The sequence below is a fragment of the Cricetulus griseus genome, chromosome 5 (assembly GCF_003668045.3).
Source record: "Cricetulus griseus strain 17A/GY chromosome 5, alternate assembly CriGri-PICRH-1.0, whole genome shotgun sequence".
Classification (NCBI taxonomy): domain Eukaryota; kingdom Metazoa; phylum Chordata; class Mammalia; order Rodentia; family Cricetidae; genus Cricetulus; species Cricetulus griseus.
The window spans coordinates 130,878,538-130,893,784 of record NC_048598.1 but is presented as its reverse complement, the minus strand read 5'-3'; the positions used below and the strand labels follow the sequence as shown (position 1 = coordinate 130,893,784).

The 15,247-nt window shown below is 39.4% G+C and overlaps 1 pseudogene; it reads left to right on the top strand.

Annotated features, from left to right (window-relative positions):
- The first annotated feature begins 340 nt into the window (after positions 1-340).
- Positions 341-920, top strand: LOC100751970 (annotated as a pseudogene).
- Positions 921-15,247: the final 14,327 nt, after the last annotated feature.

Here is a 15,247-nt window from a genome sequence, read left to right as displayed (position 1 = left end):
AGTCATCTAAATAAATGCATTTTTTTTCTGAACATGCTCTTCTTTAATTGTATATGCAATTTCTACTAAATACTAGGAAGCAGGTTTCTATATAAAAACAAATATCTAGTTTTTAGCTTTAAATCAAATAAAGGTTCTTTTAAGTTTAAAAATCAATTTTTAATTGATAAATTAATTTATAGATTTCATAAACTACACGTCAATGAGGCAGATAAAAGCCTGCGTTTGGGGAAATGTGCTGAAATTAATAAATGTTAAAAGTTAGTTAAGCCACTGGTGTCTTCCAGACGTGCGCTCCCTCAGACATACAGGGCAGCACAAGAGTGAGTTTTCATGTCGGATGTCTGTCTATCTATCCGTTGTATCTATCAGTGCTTCCTCCGTCAGTGCTGCTTACTTACGTGTGCTGGAGGAGCCGGAGGTTAGGCGCCTGCAGAACCACCATGACAAGGTCCATGACCTAAATGCTACTGTAGATAAGCTGGAAGACTTCAGCAGCAGTATCAACAATGTCTTAGAGTCCTTGTATATTGGGACAAAGGAGATGCTGAAGACGGCGGGAGACCCGTTTATGCACTGGTGAATCTTGTTACAACTTCAGTTTCCAAAAAGGCCACCGATTGTGCAGAGAACGAGCTGGATCTGTTCAGAAAGGCCTTGGAACTGATGGTTGACTCAGAATCTGGCTTTGCTTCTACAAACATTTTGAACCTGGCTGATCAACTCAAAGGCAAAAAACAATGAGGAAGAAGGGAGCAGAGCTGGTGCTGCAGAAGTTCGAGCAGAGCACATAGCTCATTGAGAAGGAAAGGGAGTTCACCCTGTGTGCCTGGTCATCCTTGGAGATGGAGAAGTTAGATATGCAACGATCTGCCACAGCCTCCTCATCCATGGTCAAAGCTGAGAGACATGGATACTAGTATGCATTTTTCTCGCATGGCCAAGTATGACCAGTCCACCTCCAAACCACCGTAATGACTACCATGCCCTGCGATATCCCAGAAGTCTTCAACCCTTGTAGACCCCGTAGTGCTAGTTGAGTCCTGTATGGCTCTGGCTGTTGGTGAGCTGACCTTCATGACCTTCATTTAGGCCAGGGCCTGGCCATCTGCAGGGCACATGGACTGCCTCCGTTGTTGATACTTGCTCTCAACATGTTTTTAGTAAACGTTTCCTGTCAGCAAATAAATAAGAAAGTTAGTTAAGGTGGTTATCCCAATATTCATTTCTGTACTTTGATTTTTTCTTTAGATTAAGATCCTAAAAAGGAACTCCAATGAAATAAAACTTTGGCACAAATTAATTAAAATTGTTATATTTTAACATATATTGCTAAAGAAAAGCTGCATATGAAAACTTCTCAGTAATACTTAGTCATTTTTTATTTAACAAAACAAGATTCCCATGTACTTTACTTTTTATGTTACATATATCTACATATGTGCAAGTGTTTTACATATGTATCTATGTACATACAATAATATCCACATTTTACATATGTGTTAAACACCTGGATATGCAGCATTTGAAAACTAATGAGAATTACTCTCATTTTTCAATACTGTGGACCGAAGTTTCTGTCCCACCGGGTCCTGCAGCTTGTTGGCAGAAGTTTCTGTTTAGCCCAGTCCTGCTGCCCTTCAGTGCCAAATAAACACACAGAGGCTTATATTAATTATAAACTGTCTGGCCTATTGCTCAGGCTTCTCATTGGTTAGCTCTCTCTTAATTATTAACCCATTTCTATTAATCTATGTATCTCCATGTAATCTTGGCTTACCGGAGAATGCCTGGACATCCTACCTTCCCAGTAGCTACCTGATGTTTCTCCTATGACTCACTCTCTGCCTTCCTCTTCTCAGAATTCTCCTAGTCTGGTAGCCCTGACTATACTTGCTGCCTGGGTACTGTCCAATCAGCATTTATTCATCAACTAATAAGAAAAGAATATATTCACAGCAAACAAAAGGACATTCCCCATCACAATATAACATCAGTTTCCAAGGAGTTCAGAGCATGGCCTGCTGACATAACACTACACTGTGCAGCCAAGCTACACTTTAAAAACAGATCCTCTAACCTACAATTTATATTTTTTTCTGTTTTTTAAGGATTTTTTTTTATTTGAGTTACAAACACAATTGAATTACATGACAATCCCAGTTCCCTTCTCCCTCCCTTCCTCCCCTACCACCCCGCCAACTAAAACCCTACCAATTGCATATCCTTTCTTCTAATCTACACCTGACTCAACCTTGACCTCTGCACCCTTCCTCCTCTTCTCATTCTCATAGCTCCCTCCCCCCTCTTCCCATGCTCTCAATTTGCCCAAGGGATCCTGACCCTTTCCCCTTCTCCAGGTGACAAAGTTTGTCCCTTTTGGGGTCCTCCTTTTTCACTAGTTTCTCTGGCAGTGTGGATTGTAGGCTGGTAATCCCTTACTGTATGTTTAAAATCCACATATGAGTGAGTACATATCATGTTTATCTTTTTGTGATTGGGTTACCTCCCTCAGAATGGTTTCTTCGAGTTCCATGAATTTTCCTGAAAATTTCAAGATTCCATTGTTTTTTGTTTGTTTGTTTTTGTTTTCTGCTGAGTAGTACCCCATTGTGTAAATGTACCACATTTTCTCTATCCATTCTTCGGTTGAGGGGCACCTAGACTGCTTCCAGTTTCTGGCTATTACAAATAGTGCTGCTATGAACATGGTTGAACAGATGGCTTTGTTGTATGAATGTGCTTCTTTTGGGTATATGCCTAAGAATGGAATTGCTGGATCTTGTGGTAGACTCATTCTCATTTTCTTGAGGAGTCGCCATACTGATTTCCAAAGTGGCTGTACAAGTTGGCACTCCCACCAGCAGTGGAGAAGTGTTCCCCTTTCTCCACATCCTCTCCAGCATAAACTGTCATTGGTGTTTTTGATTTTGGCCATTCTGACAGGAATAAGATGGCATCTCAGAGTTGTTTTGATTTGCATTTCCCTGATGGCTAAGGATGTTGAACACTTATGTGTCTTTCAGCCATTTTAGATTCCTCTATTGAGAATTGTCTATTTAGTTCTGTACCCCACTTTTTAATTGGATTGTTTGGTGTTTTGGAGACTAGCTTCTTGAGTTCTTTGTATGTTTTGGAGATCAGCCCTCTGTCAGATGTGGAGTTGGGGAATATTTTTTCCCAGTCTGTGGGCTGCCATTTTGTCTTGCTGACTGTGTCCTTTGCCTTCTCAGTTTCAGGAGGTCCCATTTATTAATTGTTGATCTCAGTGTCTGTGCTACTGGTGTTAATGTTCAGGAAGTGGTTTCCTATACCAATTAATTCAAGGGTATTTCCCACTTTGTCTTCTAGTAGGTTCAGTGTGGCTGGTTTTATGTTGAGGTCTTTGATGCATTTTGACTTAAGTTTTGTGCAGGGAGAAAGGCTTGGGTCTATCTGTAGTCTTCTACATGTTTGCATCCAGTTACGCCAGCACCACTTGTTGAAGATGTTCTCTTTGTTCCAGTGTATATATTTGGATTGTTTGTCAAAAATCAGGTGTTTATAGGTGTGTGGGTTAATATCAGGGTTTTCAGCTGTATTTCATTGGTCTACCTGTCTATTTTTGTGCCAATAACAAGCTGTCTTCAGGACTATAGCTCTGTAATGGAGCTTGAAGTCAAGGATGGTGATGCCTCCAGAAGTTCCTCTATTGTACAGGGTTGTTTTGGCTATCCTGGGTCTTTTGTTTCTCCATATAAAGTTGAGAATTGTTTTCTGAAGATCAGTGAAGAATTGTATTGAGATTTTGTTGGGTATGTATTGAATCTGTAGATTGCATTTAGCAAGATTGCCATTTTTACTATGTTGATCCTACCTATCTGAGAGCAGGGGAGATCTTTCCATTTTCTGATATCTTCTTTAATTTCTTTCTTTAGAGACTCAAAATTCTTATGGTACAGGTCTTTCACTTTTTTGGTTAGTGTTACCCCAAGGTATTTTATGTTGTTTGTGGCAATTGTAAAGGGTGATGTTTCTTTGATTTCTTTCTCCACCAATGTGTCATTGGTATATAGTAGGGCTACAGATTTTTTTGTATCCTGCCACTTTGCTGAAGGGTTTATCAGCTGTAGGAGTTCACTGGTAGAGTTTTTCAGGTCACTTCTGTAGACTATCATGTCATCTGCAAAAAGTGAGAGTTTGACTTCTTCCTTTCTGATTTGTATTCCCTGATCTCCTTTTGTTGTCTTATTGCTCTAGCTAGAACTTCAAGGACAATATTGAAGAGGTATGGAGAGAGTGGAAAGCCTTATCTTGTTCCTGATTTTAGAGGAATTGCATTGAGATTCTCTCCATTTAATTTGATGTTGACTGTCCGCTTGCTGTATATTGCTTTTATTATGTTGAGGTATGTTCCTGTTATCCCTGAGTTCTCTAAGACCTTTATCATGAAGGGGTGTTGGATTTTGTCAAAGGCTTTTTCGGCATCTAGTGAGATGATCATGTGTGTGTGTGTGTGTGTTTTTTTTCCTCAGTCTGTTTATATGGTGGATTACATTGATGGATTTTCGTATGTTGAACCATCCTTGCATCCCTGGGATGAAGCCTACTTGATCATGGTGGATGATTTCTCTGATGTGTTCTTGGATTTGATTTGACAGTATTTTATTGAGAATTTTTGCATCAATGTTCATGACGGATATTGGTCTGTAGTTCTCTTTCTTAGTTGTGTCTTTGTGTGGCTTGGATATCAAGGTTATTGTGGCCTCGTAAAAAGAGTTTGGTAATGACCTTTCTGCTTCTATTGTGTGGAATATTTTGAGGAGAATTGGTATTAGCTGTACTTTGAATTTCTGGTAGAATTCTGCCTTTAAGCCATCTGGTCCTGGGCTTTTTTAGGTTGTGAGACTTCTAATGACTGCTTCAATTTCATTAGGGGTTATAGGTCTATTTAAACTGCTTATCTGTTCTTGATTTAATTTTGGAAAGTGAAATCTGTCCAGAAAATTGTCCATTTCCTTTAGATTTTCAAATTTTGAGGAATATAGGTTTTTCTAAGTATGAGCTGATGATTCTCTGGATTTCCTGTGTCTGTTGTTATGTCCCCCTTTTCATTCCTGATTTTGTTGATTTGCATGTTCACTCTCTGCTGTTTGGTCAGTTTGGATACAGGTTTGTTTATCTTGTTGATTTTCTCAAAGAACCAACTCTTCATTATATTGATTATTTGTATTGGTCTCCTAGTTTCCATTTTATTGATTTCAGCCCTCAATTTGATTATTTCCTGGTGTCTGCTCCTCCGGGGTGTATTAGCTTCTTTGTGTTCTAAAGCTTTCAGTTGTGTTGTTAATTCTCTAATGTGATTATTCTCCTGTTTCTTCATTTGTGCACTTAGCGCTATGAACTTTCCTCTTAGCACTGCTTTCAAAGTGTCCCACAGGTTTGGGTATGTTGTGTCTGTATTCTCATTGAATACTAGGAAATCTTTAATTTCTTTTTATTTCTTCCTCGATCCAGGAATTGTGCAATTGGGTGTTACTTAATTTCCATGAATTTGTAGGTTTTCTATAATTCATGTTGTTGTTGAATTCTAACTTTAATGCATGGTGCTCTGATAAGATATAGGGGGTTATTGAAATTTTCTTGTACCTGTTGAGGTTTGTTATGTTGCCAAGTATGTGGTTGATTTTAGAGAAGGTTCCATGTGGTGCTGAGAAGAAGGTAAATTGTTTTGTATATGGATGGAATGTTCTATAGATATCTGTTAAGTACAATTGTGCCATAACTTCTATTAGTTCCTTTGTTTCTTTTTTAAGTTTCTGTCTGGTGTCCCTGTGCAATAGTTAGAGTGGGGTGTTGAAGTCTCCCACTATAAGTGTGTGCGGTTTTATGTGTGATTTGAGTTTTAGTAATGTTTCTTTTACAAACATGGATGCCTTTGTATTAGGGGCATAAATGTTCAGAATTGAGACTTCATCCTGATGGATTTCTCCTGTGATGAGTAGGAAGTGACCTCCTTCATCTCTTTTGATTGATTTTGGTTTAAAGTCCAATTTGTTGGATATTAGGATGGCTTCCCCTCTTGTTTCTCGGGTCCATTTGATTGGAAAATCTTCCCCCAACCTTTAAGTCTTAGGTACTGTCTGTCTTTGAAGTTGAGGTGTGTTTCTTGTGTGCAGCAGAAGGATGGATTCTGTCTTCTTATCCATTCTGTTAATCTGTGTCTTTTTATAGGCGAGTTAAGACCATTAATGTTGAGGGATATTAATGACCATTGATTGTTCATTCTTATTTGTTTTTGATTTGGTGATGGTGGTGAAATTATATGTGGGAGTCTATCCCTTTTTCCTTTTGGCTGTTGGTAAAGTGGGATTGTCGATTGCCTATATTTTTCTGTTTGTAGTTAATTTCCTTGGATTGCAGTTTTCCTTCCAGAACTTTCTGTAGGGCTGGATTGGTGGATATGTATTGTTTGAATCTGGTTTTTTCATGGAATATCTTGTTTTCTCCATCTATATTGATTGAAAGCTTTGCTGGGTATAGTAGTCTCAGCTGGCATCCATGGTCTCTTAGTGTAGGTAGAATATCTATCCAGGACCTTCTGGCTTTCAGAGTTTCCATGGAAAAGTCAGGTGTAATTCTGATAGGTTTGCCTGTATAAGTTACTTGACCTTTGTTCCTTTGCTGCTCTTAATACTTTCTCTTTATTCTGTATGTTTGGTGTTTTGATTATTATGTGTCGAGGAGACCTCTTTTTATTTGGTTCAGTCTATTTGGTGTTCTGTAGGCTTCTTGTATTTTCATTGGTATGTCTTTCTTTAGGTTGGGAAAGTTTTCTTCTATGATTTTCTTGAATATGTTTTCTGCCCCTTTGAGTTCTTCACCTTTTTCTATACCTATTATTCTTAGGTTTGGTCTTTTCACAGTATCCCATACTTCCTGGATATTTTGTGTTAGGGATTTGTTGGACTTAAGATTTTCTTTGGTTGATGAGTCTATTTCTCCTAGTGTGTCTTCAATTCCTGAGATTCTCCCTTCCATCTCTTGTATTCTGTTGGTTATGCTTCTGTCTGTAGTTCCTGATCGTTTATCCAGCTTTTCTATTTCCAGCATTCCCTCAGATTTTGCTCTCTTTATTGTCTGTATTTCAGTTTTTATGTCTTGAACTGTTTCCTTGAGAGATTTGTTGATATCTTGTATTTTTTTTGGTTTGTTTTTTCTTCCATTTCTTTAAGGGATTTTCTCATGTCCTCTTTGAGTTCCTCTATCATTTTCATGAAATTGTTTCTAAGGTCATTCTCTTCTGGTTCATCAGCATTGTGATGTTGAGGTCTTGCTGGTGATGGTTCCTAGTCTCCCGTGGTGTGGTATTGATTTTTCTGTTGTTGAATGTTCTTTTACCTTGCCCTCTTCTCATCCTTTCTTCTGGTGGGTGTAGCAGGAGTTTCTTGCTCTCCTGGTAGGTATGAGATCAAGGTTCTCTTCTGGTAGATGCAAACAGATCCAATACTCTGATGTCTGTCCTCTTCTCTTGGATGGAGGTGTCACTGTTACCAGGGCCTCGGCAGCACTCAGGTGTGTTGGGTCCTGCTGGGCTGGGCCAGCAGATGAATGAAAAACTGCCACCAGGCCTCTGAGTGTCGGATCCCGCCGTGGAACTCGGATCCGGCGCACAGATCACTGTTGTCAGATGACTCTGCACAATTTATATTTTATGTATAAAAATTCTTTGCTAAGTGTGGTTTCGCTTCCTCTAAATATCTATATGAAAGGTCTCTAATTTCTAATGTTTACAGTATCCTGAAGACATCATCACCACGTAAACTACAGGGAGTAGTTCACACTAATGTGGGCTCTTCTAGGCAAGTGCAAATTAATCTTAGAGAAAAGGGAAGATAATGTTTACAGGACTCTAATGGCTAGCACATTTATAATCAGAATTTAGAAGGCAGATACCAAGGAAAGGATAGCTACTTCAAGTTACTGTAACTCTAACTTTAGAAATTAATATTAATAGCCAGGCATTACATCCTTGATATCCCTGACAACAGAAGATGCTGATGTCTCTGATACAATCTCAATCTCTGATTTTGGGGTAAAAACTGAAGTCTGCATAAGCAACTCAATTATAGATGACAAAATAGATTGCTATCTTTGTAATTCAGATGGTACAGACATAAATTACAAATGTGTATATTGTAGCATGAATAATAAAAGCCCAGAGACAGATATTGGGGTTACCAGCCACTAGCTCTTACCTCTACCTTAGCCGAAACGGGTGATCCTATCGCCACAAATCCTCAGAGTACAATGCTTTCCACCAAACCTCAGACTGCAATCCCAGACTGCTATGCTCTCCTTAACATAACTGGAGACTAACTCTCACATGAGACCCTTTGCCTCTTTCTTTTATACCTCTCAGAGCCTGGGGTTAAAGGTGTGAGCTCTGATTCACTCTCATGTAGCCCAGGGTGGTCTTGGACTCATGGAGATCTATCTGCCTTTGTCTCCTGAGTCCTGGGATTAAAGGTGTGTACTACCACCAACTGGCCTCTATGGCTAGCTAGTATGGCTGCTGGGATTCAAGGTGTGTATCATCATTGCCTGGCTCTATGGCTATGGCTAGCTTTGCATTTTGATCTCCAGTGGCTTTATTAAACCACAAATAATGTATCACCAAGGCAGATATTTACAGAAATAATATACCTTTAAAATATGAATGTCCAGTGAACATACCTTTACATTTTTCTATGAAATGTACACTAAAGGGAAACAACACTGACCAGGTGTGGTGACACACAACTTTAAATTCCAACATGCACGAGGCAGAGGCCAATGGGTCTCTGTGAGTGTGAGGCCAAGCTACATAGTGAATTCCAGGCCAGTTAAAGCTGCACAGTAAAACTTAAATAAACAACTAATTGCTTTCAGTACACAAATAGTTCTATGTTCTCTTTCTGCACAACTATATCCCTCAAATTTCCAGTAATGATAGTTCAAAATAATAAATACCCTTTAAAAAAATTAAGCTGGATGTGTGGCTCACACTGGTAACCCTGTCACCTGGGAGGCTGACACTGGAAGACTGCTGGGACCTCAAGACCATCTGAACCATAGCCTGTCATAAAACCAAGAACAATATCAGCAACCGCCTAAAGAAAAAGTGATTGATGGCAAATGACAGTGGATTGTAAGAACTATCCAAGAAGTTTCTCAATTCCTTTAAAATAAAAATGTCTCACTATGAGTCCTGGCTGATGTAGAAGTCTCTAAAGACAAAAAAGTTTTCAAACTCACAGAGATCTGCCTGCCTCAACCTCCTGAGTACTGGGATTAAAATCATTCACCACCAACCCTGGGAAAATTTTTGAATTCTTGATAACAAAAATCTAAAAACTATGTTTTTTAGCCCTGTAACACTCCCCATCAAGAATTACTGTAAAAATTTCAGAACAATAAAATATATCTTACAAGAAAACTTAAAACCAAGTAAGTCAATTGGTTAGTTAACTTGTTCAATTATCTTAGTCATTGTTTATTTTATAGTCATATGTGTGTTTGAGGGACACGAAATATTTTATTTTGAAAGATGTTTCATTATGAAATTCTTGTTAACCTCCTATCATTTGACATCCTCATATTTGAGTCACACAACACACATGCCTGTCAACATGATGAGACAATACAAAATTCTACTTATCACATGATCATTTTAAAAGTATGTGTATCAGAGGTATAGGTCAGTTGGTCAAGTGTTTACCTGACATGCACAAAGATCTGGACTTGGTCCCTAGCACCCTATTAAGTGGGTGTGGTGGTGCATGCCTGTAACCCAGACTCAGGAGGTAGAACGAGAAGATAAGTTCAAGGTCATCTTTAGCCACATAGGAAGTTGGGATCAGATGGTAAAATAGGTAAAAACCTGTCCCCAAAACAAACGATCATATCATGATCTGTGATATAAAGAGGTCAAGTAAATTCCAACGAACCAACAAATTGTCACACTGTCACTTCCTTTTTCTGATGTTTTTCTTCCTTGGCTACCTTTTCACCTAAACTTTAGCAATCATTCACAGTCTAATGATTTCAACTACTTTTTCTGTATTTCTAGCTACTTTTATGTACCTAGATATCCCACAAGCCTTTCAGAAACATCTCATATTTATTTTGTTACCTTTCTTCTCAAGATGGCTCCTCTTTATTTCTGTATTTAGTTATTTACTTGTGTGCTTTATGTTACTTCAGACTTGGTGTGGAGACTGAGCTTCAAGTCTGGGCCCATCTTAAGTCTCTCTCTCTCTCTCTCTCTCTCTCTCTCTCTCTCTCTCTCTCTCTCTGAACTTGATTTTTTTCATTTTAAAACAATCTTTTCTCATTTTACATAACAATCCCAGTTCCCACTTCCTCTTCCTGCTCTTCCCACCTTCCTCCATCCCACCCTATCCTCTCCTCGAGAGGGTAAGTCTTCCCATGGGGAGTCAGTGAAGTCTGGCATGTCCCTTTGAGGCAGGACCAAGGCTCTCCCTTCTAAATCTAGGCTGAGCAAGGTATCCCCCCAAAAAGGACACACTCTCTCTTCTTGAGTCTCCTTATTCCTACCCAACCTAATCATTCACCATTCTACCCGGTTGTGCCTCGGAAGCTCAGTTTCCTAATGCCCTTCATAACCTCTGCATGGTTCTGCAGCTCTGCATTATTTCCCATACCCTATACCACTTAGGTATGAACTGAAAATAGGCATTGCCATTATACCATCACACAAAACCTGTACCCTGTACACGGGTGACTATGAATTTTTTTGGCTGATGCAGCTGTTCCATATTACTCATCCTCTGTTTGTTTCATATGAATCAGCAAGGTAATAAAAAAAATAGATGAATCACGAAGCCCATACAGACATGGGCTCAATTCCAGACCCCTTTCGTTTGACTTTTCTGAAATTCAGACTCTAGTATTTGAAATCAGATCAACAACAGACACCTCATGGGTTTATCATTAAATGAAGAACATAAAAAGCACTTACCTCTATTATTAAGTGGCTTACTATTATTAAGAACGAAGCATTACCTGGAATATATCCTTTGTCACATCTTCATTCCACTAATTTAACTTGCCTTTTATAACTGGACTACAGCCACCCTTTATTTTTCTCAGAACATTTCGTGTCCTACTTCTGTATCCCTGTAACTATCATGTCCTTGTTCATCTCCCAAGATACATTTTGTAAGTCCTTTGAGAATCATTTTGTTTTGTTTGACTTTTTTAGCTACAAGAATCAGTGTGATTCCTGGTAAGTAAGAACCATTACTTAATAACCATTGGATGGCTACTGCATCCACAAATAGTAGCTAACAGCTTTGTACCAAATACTACTAAGTTTAATGTAAGACAGTGCAATATTTAGGGAGATTGGAAAAACAATAGCACGAGTGTCAGCAGCAGTTATTTCAGCAACAACCACAGGTTAATTCTAGTTGGGTCACAGTGAGTACTCCTGAGAATAAAGAGTATTTTAAAGACTCTTTCTTTAAAAAAATAGAACAAAACCCCACAGGAGTTGACCCTTAATAAGTACTTAAATTTTACCAGTTACTGTGCTAAACCGTTAACTCAATCTGCTTAACCCTCTGTGGGTTAAATTACCTATTGTCTCTATTTTATAAGACATGGAGACTGTGAACCAAAGAAATGAAGCAACTTCCAAATCACATGACCAATGAGTGGTGCTGTCAGAGCTTTGATCTGGGCTCCCTGACTCTGTAGTGTCTCCTCTTAACCACATTGTCCTAGGACTTCTTAGCAGTGACTACAATTTCAAATATACTTAACTTGGTACTCTGACTAGGGACGATGGAGCTTGTCTGCTCCAACAAAGAGGAAGCCTTGTGGGTAGATCAGGACTCTATCACTTTATAATCTCTCACACTGCGAAGACTATATGCAAACTGTGCCTTTAACCTGTACATCTATTCTACCTCACAATTTTCTTCCACATGCTTTCAGTGAACTACAATTTACATCTAGAAATGTTTTATCTTGTTATAGTAAATCTTGATTTATTTTTTGGTATTATCACAAAATTTTGATTCCACAAAGTTCTAAAAGCCCAGAGCCACAGGAAAAAAAATAATTTTCATTTATAATTTTTTATTTTTGTGTTAAGATCCAAATAAGTCAGTTCTCAAGCCACTTAGGAGTGTCAAATGTATAAAATTGGTAGAATATCATCCACACAAGAGAACACAAGTACCCTTACACCAACAACTTGGCTTCAGAGTTTCCATGTATGATGAGTCAGTTGAGATGAATGTTAAATCTCTTAGGAGCTATATTGAGGACTCCCAATTGGTAACCTGGAATGTGTTGTGTCCAGAACTTGAAATAAGGTCGGAGAATCAGGGAAGTGGATGTTGAAGGTATAGGTAAATTTTTAACAATAATAGTGGGTCTTAAGTAAAGATTCCTGGATCTGAAATGAATGCTGCCCTAAAAACAATTAGCAAATGCTTTTAGGAGATAGTTGGAGCATAAGAACTTTTCCTTTATTAACAAAACAAGTATTTTAGTAACACGTTTCAGTAATGGCCATTCTCCAAACCTAAGAATGCAGCTATAAATCTACTCATGAAAAAAATATATATAATAAAGATAAGATTACACATATAAAGCGTAACTTGTACATACTTCGTGTTTAGTTTTGGCCTGCAAGTGTTGTAGCTCTGAAGAGAAAGGTGATCTAGCTGTCGGGAAGTCAGGCTATACCTGTAGCTGTGTTCGGGTAGGGGATGGTCTCCCTGCAGGATGTAGCAAACCTGCTCCTCTCTAAGACAGCCTGTATAGCTAGCTCAGTGCTCACTAAAAGAGTTTCCCAGCAGAGATGTCATCTGTTGTTTCTCCCATCTGAGAAAAATTGTTACTTCTTTGCTTCACTCTGCTAAGGGAGAAACCCCCACAGAAATGTAGCAGTTTGCTGCTTCTCGGGGAAGCTGTTGTCTGCTCCACTCCTCCCAGCGGAGAGGTCCATTGCTTCTCTGCCCTGCTCCACTCCCCTCCCAAAACGCATTCAAGAGATTCATTGCAAGGGAAGAATCCAGGGAGAGTGGCTGCCTCTGCCAGGCTGGAAAAGGGCAGCTCCCAACTGCATGGGCACAGGGCTTAAATAGGGGTTCTTAGGGACAGAGTTTTTGCAGGCTGAAGATTTTCAGGGTGGAAATTGGTCAGATTTCAATCCCTGAGTTTGGACAAGCTCAGAGATTGGCTGGATTTTGTGCTCAAGGATTGGTTGATTATGTGCTCAGGGATTGGTTTGTTTTCCTGCTCAGGGATTGGTTGGCTTAGTGCTGAGTAGGTTAGCAACAGAGTGCCTTTCTTTAGCTTTGGCTTCAGGGCCAAAGTGTGTTGTCATCGCCCCCCACCCCCCACCCCACTGTCCCTTTTTAAACTTTGGCTTAGTTTTCAGGGTCAGGGTGTGTTTCTTTTACTGGCTCTAGTTTCAGGGTTAGGGTGTGTTTCTTTGGTTTCAGGGTTAGGGTGTGTTCCTTCACTGACTCTGATTTCAGGGTCAGGGTGTATTTCTTTGGCTGGCCCTTTTACACTACATGGCCCACTTCAGTAAATCAAATGTCAAAACAGAGTTACAGCATTTTCAGTTTCTCAATAGATATAAAAGTTTTATCTGATTATATTATAGCTTATTAAGTGTATAATAGCATTGTATCTAAAAGCAAAATACATATCTTAATTGCAAAATATTTCATTGGGGGACTAGAGAGATGACTGAGCAGTTAAGAGTGCTTGCTGCTGTTTTAGAGGATCTGGGTTTAGTTCCTCCCAACTAGTTCCTCACAATTAGTACCCACACTGGACAGTTGACAAAGGCCTGTAAGTCTAGGGGATACAAAACCCTCCTCTGACCTTAGCAGGAGCCTAAACTCATATGCAAAAATCCATGCTCATAAGCACATAATTAAAATTAAAATAAAATGTAAAATATTTTATTGATAATAAATTGCTAATAACCATCAGAGTTATCTCTGTTAGTAGATTATCTCAACGGCGATGACTACTGATTGGTTCAGAGTGATGGCTACTAAAGCTTGGAGTGGCTGGGGCAATTTCTTAAGACAACAATGTTTTCTGCACTGACTTATTCCTTTCACAAAAGGTTTCATGTGATGCTATTTGATAACATTTTAATCACAGTAGAACTTCTTCCAGAATTGGAGTTGATTCTTTTGAAAGACTCGCGAAGAGGTACTTTCGTAGAAGGAGACCCGCACCCAGGAATCAGCGAAACCACGAACTTTGGATGCAAAAGCAAGAGGCTTTATTGGTGGGGCGCATACCCGGGGGCTTAGCTTCTGTTAGGCCAAGCCCCGAGCCCCGGAAGGGGGGTCCTTTTATAGGGGAAAAAGGCACAGTAGTAGTCAGGCGAAATGGCCTTTATCTTCTGCCGCGTCCAGATGGCTGACCTTGGGACGGAGCGATCCGGCGGGGGCCGGGGAAGTGAGAGCCGGAAGCTGTGGGGATCAAGGGTCGGGGAGTGCAGGGGAGGATGTATTCCCCGCGCGCTCCACCAGCTGCCGACCGGAGGAGGAGGCAAACTTAAAAGAAAAAGCTAAGGGCGGGGGTCTTTCACTTTCAAACTTAGCTACTACTCTACCAAGCACACTTACATATTCTAAATCCTCTGTTGTCATTGTAACACATTAGCATCTTTTCCAGGAAGCAGGTCCTGTCTTAGAAAATTACTTCCTCTTGCTTATTCCTAAAATGCAGCTCCTCATCATTGAAGTTTTACCATGGGATTAAAGCAATTTGCTCACATCTCCAGGCTCTACTTCTAAACTTAAAATGGGCTGTTGAGTGTGACCACCTTCAATATCTTAACTAGATCTTCCAGGTTACTCCCTATAGCTGATGTATTAGTCCTTGCAGTTTTCCCTTGCCATGTAATGTTACAAAACAGCTTCTTTCTTTAAACTTCATGAACCACCCTATTCAAGCTTCAAACTTTGCTTCTGTAACTTCATTACCTCTCTCATCCTTGATAGAATTGAACAGACTGTAACTTTTTTTTTATCCAGACCACTAAGATTTTCTCCACATCAGCAGTCAACAGTTGTTTCTTTTAATCTGTATGTTCTCTTAATGTCACTTTTAATTTCCTTTAAGAACTTTTCATTTACAACTTGATCAGTTGGTCCAGGAGGCTTGGCTTTTGGCATGTCCGCCTCACCAAGCTTAGTCATTCTAGTTTTTGTTTTAA